The sequence below is a fragment of the Neospora caninum genome, chromosome VIIa (genome assembly GCF_000208865.1).
Source record: "Neospora caninum Liverpool complete genome, chromosome VIIa".
In the NCBI taxonomy this organism is placed as follows: domain Eukaryota; phylum Apicomplexa; class Conoidasida; order Eucoccidiorida; family Sarcocystidae; genus Neospora; species Neospora caninum.
Window position 1 is genome coordinate 2746199 of NC_018393.1, and position 5554 is coordinate 2751752.

The 5554-nt window shown below is 51.2% G+C and overlaps 1 non-coding gene across 1 annotated transcript; it reads left to right on the forward strand.

Annotated features, from left to right (window-relative positions):
* Positions 1–4000: 4000 nt before the first annotated feature.
* On the forward strand, positions 4001–4079 carry NCLIV_t080005. Its single transcript has one exon. It is a non-coding gene; the product is annotated as a tRNA-Ile (tRNA).
* Positions 4080–5554: the final 1475 nt, after the last annotated feature.

Here is a 5554-nt window from a genome sequence, read left to right on the forward strand (position 1 = left end):
GAGTGGCTGAAAGTGAAGAGGGGTGCGGGGGAAGAAACGAAAGACAAGGAAGAAAAAAAAGAAGAAGGCCGCAGAGAGCAGCGTCGGGTCAGCGGAAACCCCCGAGGAAACTGAGTTTAGGGCCAAAAAACGGAGGAGAAAGCGAGCGCGGAGGGAAAAGAGGGCGACGGCGAGTCTGAGCTGCAGAAAACAAAAGAGGAAACAAAGAGAAAAGAAAAACTAGAGGGGGGCCGACGCAAAAAGAGGGCAAGACGGCCCTTGAGAATGGCCCCTAAAGACAACGATCCACGTCCGTTCTCTCTCTCGTGAGGACGCGACGAGTCTTCGCTTCAGACCGGTTTTCGTCAGGGCGCAGCTTCGCGTTTTATCCCACTGCGACCTGCGTCCTTTCCTAGGCCTTGACTCACAGCGGAGCACTGCGTGGTGAGGACGGATTACAGTACTCACAAAGAACTTGAGTGTCTGGGTCTCATGGAGCCGCATGCAGTATCCGACACCAGAATGAACCACTAGCAAACCGGCGGCGTCGGACTCCCCGAATGTTCCTTCTGAAACTTGGACCCAAACCTACCGAGCTTCTCCGGCCGCAGGCAAGTCCCGCGCAAACGTTAGGCGTCACGAGAGAAACGCCACGCGCGAAAGAGTAGACAAAAGCAGAGACAAAATGGCGGAGACAAAATGGAAGAGACAATGGAGGAGCCAAAAAAGGAGGGGAAGGATTTGTGTCGATGGAGCTTCGTGGAAGCGACGCGCTCTACTCCTCGTGGTCGCGGCGGGCTGCCGATCTGTCCTCGGACACACAGTGGAAGAAGAAGATGAGGAGAAGAGCGACGACGCCTGAGAAAAAAACGGGCGACCAGACAAGGCAGCAGCGTGAGGGAGAGAACGGGACGAAGAGGCGCGTCGGTGAAGGACGACAGAGGGGAAGAGGGAGCGCGGGACAGCACCACTGGAAAGGCAAGAGAGGCGAGACAGAAGAGAGCACGAAGGAAGGAACTCTCGAGGCAACCGGACGGGGGAAAGCGAAAGCAGCAAACGACCGGGGAAAGGGGAGCGCGGAGGAAGAGGCAAACCGGAACAAGAGGCGGAGGCTAAAGGACGCGACAAGCAGCAAACGAAGCACCGTACGTCAGCAAAGAAAGAGAACGCATCTGAAGCGAAGAAAGGAGAGAATCAGAACGTGGCAGGCCGGAGGAGAAGATCGAGAAAGAACACTTTCGGCAAGGTGTCCACCAAGGTTCTTCGGAGGCGCAAAGCAAGCGTAGAAAACAAGAAGACAGAGACGGCGCGATCCGCTCAAGAGAAAGCGCGCGTTCGTGCGCCGAGGGAAAGAGACTGAACCCTCGGGAGGAAGAAGCTGGCCAAAGGGGAAGAACGGCAGTTGGGACGAGTTTTGCGCGAAAAAAGAGGAGACACGGGCAACTGCGAAGAAGGCACGAAAGAAAAACGGCAAGTGTCTGGGATCAGAAAGAGGAAAGGGCAGCTTACCTGCGATATTCGCGAAGAGGTAGGCCTCGTACTCCATCGCGTGGAGAGAAGAGAGACAGCGGATCTGTGCAGAGGAGGTGGGAGAAAGACCCAGAGAGGAGGAGGATCGACGCAGGAGAGGCGCTTGAGACGGTGGAGAAGAGAACGCCCTCGAGAAAGAGAAGGAGCGAGGAAGCGAACGAAGGAAGGAGAGAAGAGACCGAGCGGGAGATACACCGGAAAGCAGTGAGACGGCGACAATGAACACGAGGAGGCTCAAGCAAGCACGCCAAAACACACAGATTGGGAAACCCGGAGAAAAAAAAGACCGGTCGAAGAATTTCTCCACACGAGATTGAGACTCAGGAGAGTATTGATCTATTTGTATGCAGGGGGAGACACAGGTGAACGCTCTCTGCAATGCAGACGAATACTGATGCGTGCGGAAGGAGGGTGCACAGAGAGAGGCAGTGGAAAGAGTCGGAACTCAGGCGCAGCGCAAAGAGCGGAGAGACCGGACGGAAGAAAAGGGACAAAGACCGAGGTTGTCGAAGGGAACAAGAAACAGGGGCAAAAAAAGGACGGAGAACTGACGAGGAGAGATGCACAGGGGCTGACGACTGGTGAAAAAGCGAGAAGAGCGCGAGGGAGAGTAAAAACAAACGCGAGAAGGGAGGACGAGGAAAAAGAGAGTCAAAAGAACTCTTCGTGCCGCGGAAGACCATGGAAGGCCCAAACGAGAGTGCACAGAGTGAGGCGCGAAGTCCCCGCCTGCCGTAATAAAGGAAGAGAGAAGTACAGCTTCTCTTCACATTTGAAATTTCCTGTGGAAAGAAAACTGATTATCTCTATTGCGTCCTCTGATGTGAAGTCCAACGTTCTCCGCGTGTGTCTGGCGAAAATGTGCGCATGCACCATCCCGGACACGAGATGAAAAGGTCAGGCTGCGGTCGCCAACTTCATCGCCTTAATAGCCCCAGGCCACAGACCGTTGAGGAGACATCAAGTCGCTGTGTGTCACTTCCTGACTGTTTCCGAGAGTTCTAAGTTTCTTCGTTGTCTCGTTGTTTTGCTCCATCTCTCTCTACCTCCCTCGGTCTTCTGGTCTTCGCCTCCGATTCAGGTTCCAAGAATTTTCCCGCTATTTGCGTCCCTTCCTCAGTTCCTCCGTCCCCGCTGTCCCTCGCGTTTTCTCTATCTATCTCGATCTTTCTCTCGAACTCGGTCTCTATCCCGGTCTCTAACTCGTGCTTTCTCTCTCCCTCTCTATCTGCCTCTTTCTCTCTCCATCTCGTTCTCCCTATCTCCGTCTCTATTTGTTTCCTTCTTGCTATATGTCGCTTCCTATCTATCTCCCTCTCTCTATCTCCCTCTATCTCCCTCTCTATATCCCCCTCTATCTCCCTCTCTATCTCTCTCTCTCTCTCGATCTCTCTCTCCCGATCTCTCTCTCTCTCTCGATCTCTCTCTCCCGATCTCTCTCTCTCTCTCGATCTCTCTCTCCCGATCTCTCTCTCTCTCTCGATCTCTCTCTCCCGATCTCTCTCTCTCGATCTCTCTCTCCCGATCTCTCTCTCTCTCGATCTCTCTCGATCTCTCTCTCTCGATCTCTCTCTCTCGATCTCTCTCTGGATCTCTATGCTCTCCGGTCCCCGTCGGTTGCTCCGCCGCTTCTGTTTGCACTTTGGGGTTCGGAAGTCGTTTTCCAAGAACTAACGTTGATTACAGAATCCCAAGATAGCACCAGCAATGTCCAGAACTGTATAACTCAAATCGAATACTATAATGTGTCTGTTTATTCGACTTGAGTTATACAGTTTTCTGGATCGCGGATCATTTGTACAGAGATAATATCTACTTATAATGAGATAATAACAATACATCGTCTAGCTATGATCTTTATGTTCTTAATGGCGGCTGTGTTCGGAGCCGAAGTGAATATCATGATATTCGTACAGCGTGTATACCAATGGTTGTTTCCCAAATTTCTTCCAAATAGATTTCATGGAAGACCTAAAATTCGCATGTTTGACTGATACCTCCAGGCAAAGCACTTGATATTCTGCTTCCAATTCCCCGTGGTAAACACAGTCAACGAATGGCAGAAGGAGCATTTACGTGTTTTGCAGTGTCATCGGAAATAAACTCTAGATTTAGCATTCATCTACAGCTACGGTAACTGCCGCGTTTAAATAGCGGTTAACCTTTCCTTTTCCTTACGTACTCAGGGCATGCAATACCAATCAGATGAAAACTGAAGCTCGACTCCCTGTTACACATCATAAAGTGGGAATCCTAGGCTTATACAAACTACCTTTTTCTGGGGAGTATATACTACGAATTGGACTACTTGTTTAGATCTGGATAATTTACTAGATTAAAAGAATTAAAATCTAAGAAATAAATGTTTACTGGCAGTTTTTAGCAGTTAAGGGCCACTTCATACATAATGGTTGTGAAAACACATTGCGGCGAAAATACTGTTTAAAACTATTAATGGGAGAATAGCCAGACGCTAATAAAAAGAAAAAAGGCTAGTAGCTCAGCGGTATAGAGCACGCTTTTGATAAGGGCGTGGTTTTCCTGGTTCGATCCCAGGGCGACTTATACCACGCCCCTTATCAAAAGCTTGCTCTATACCGTTGAGCTGCACTAGCCTTATCGGTAGTGCTATTCCACAAGCTTCGGAATGATCTCGGCTCCTTCCGTGTGCTCTCTGACTTCTCTCGATCCTTTCTGGGCTAGAAGGTCGACGGCTTCCGGTTCCCCGCACCGTTCTCGCGCTCTGTAGCTCTCTAGGTATTCACCCTTCTCTGCCTTTCCAGGTAATTATAATTTGAAACGGTCTTTCTTTCAAATGGAAGCTAGGGGCGCGTGACCGGACCTCTCTCAGCGGTTCGCCACGTTGTCAGAAAGGGCCATCTGCGTTCCTCCAAACCAACTCACTAGGGTAGGCCTCGGAGTGTCCTTCTCCGCTCACCTGCTTGTTTAGGTACAAAAAGAGCGAGACGGAAGTAGATACGCATATCCACTTTTGAACGGGGAAATCGTTGAAAGGAGAAGTGGGAGCAAGCGTTGTGGAGCGGGTAGCGTACTTGCCAACGAGGAAAATCCGTGGAGAGCCACGAGGGGAGGCCCCCGTAATCCCGTTAGGTTGACACCCTCGAGTGCTTTTCTCTGTCGAAGGAAAGGGGAAACCTGCACGTTTCCCTGAGGGTAGGGAAGCCCGCAGTCGTCACCCGAACAATGTGCAGACTTCTCAGCTCCCACTTGGAACTCCCGCATGCCAGTCCACGAATGGGCAAGGAGGAAATGGAGCGGAAACAATGCATGCAGCAAAGCACGCACGTGCATCAGTACCTCCACATATGAATGTACATGTGTGTCTCATGCTACTCTTCCACGCTAGAGGGCGAGGAGACACTGACGAGCCAGCATTTCTCCAGGGCTGTCCCCGTCGTCCCAGGGAGTCGCTTAACGCGTGTTTGAAGCAACAAGTCGAAACGCTTGTTGCGTCCGGGTTGGAGAACACAAACCTTTTTATGCCTATTGCGGCTAGCGTTCCTGAGAACGGCCCCTGTCCTCTACTCTGGGGACGGAGACCTCGTACACAGCGCTGAAAAAAGCACAGAGGAGTCTAACCAAGCCTTCCCTGTCTGCTTTCTGAACCTTGGATTCCCAGAATGTTCTCACCTGGTCCTCGCTCGCGCTGCTCGGCGCTGTGAGGTCGGTCGACGAGGCGCTGGCGCGAACGCTCAAATCGCACGGAAACGCCGAAGAAATCAGTCACTGACGACCTGCAGTGACATCGGGAGTGGTAGGAATGCCGCCTCGACTACGTAAAGCGGCTCACTGTGAAACAGCCACGCTCTCTTCCAGCTAAAATGTCGTCAACTGAGCTCTCTTTTCCTACTCAAAGGCTTGGGTGCGAGACTCCACCCCCGTTCAGCGCTGCAAATCCATTCGGTGCGCCCTCTTTCAGCCTCACTGGAGCACGGACCTCTATATATATATATATATATATATACATACATACATACATACATACATACATACATACATACATACTTACGCATATATATATGTA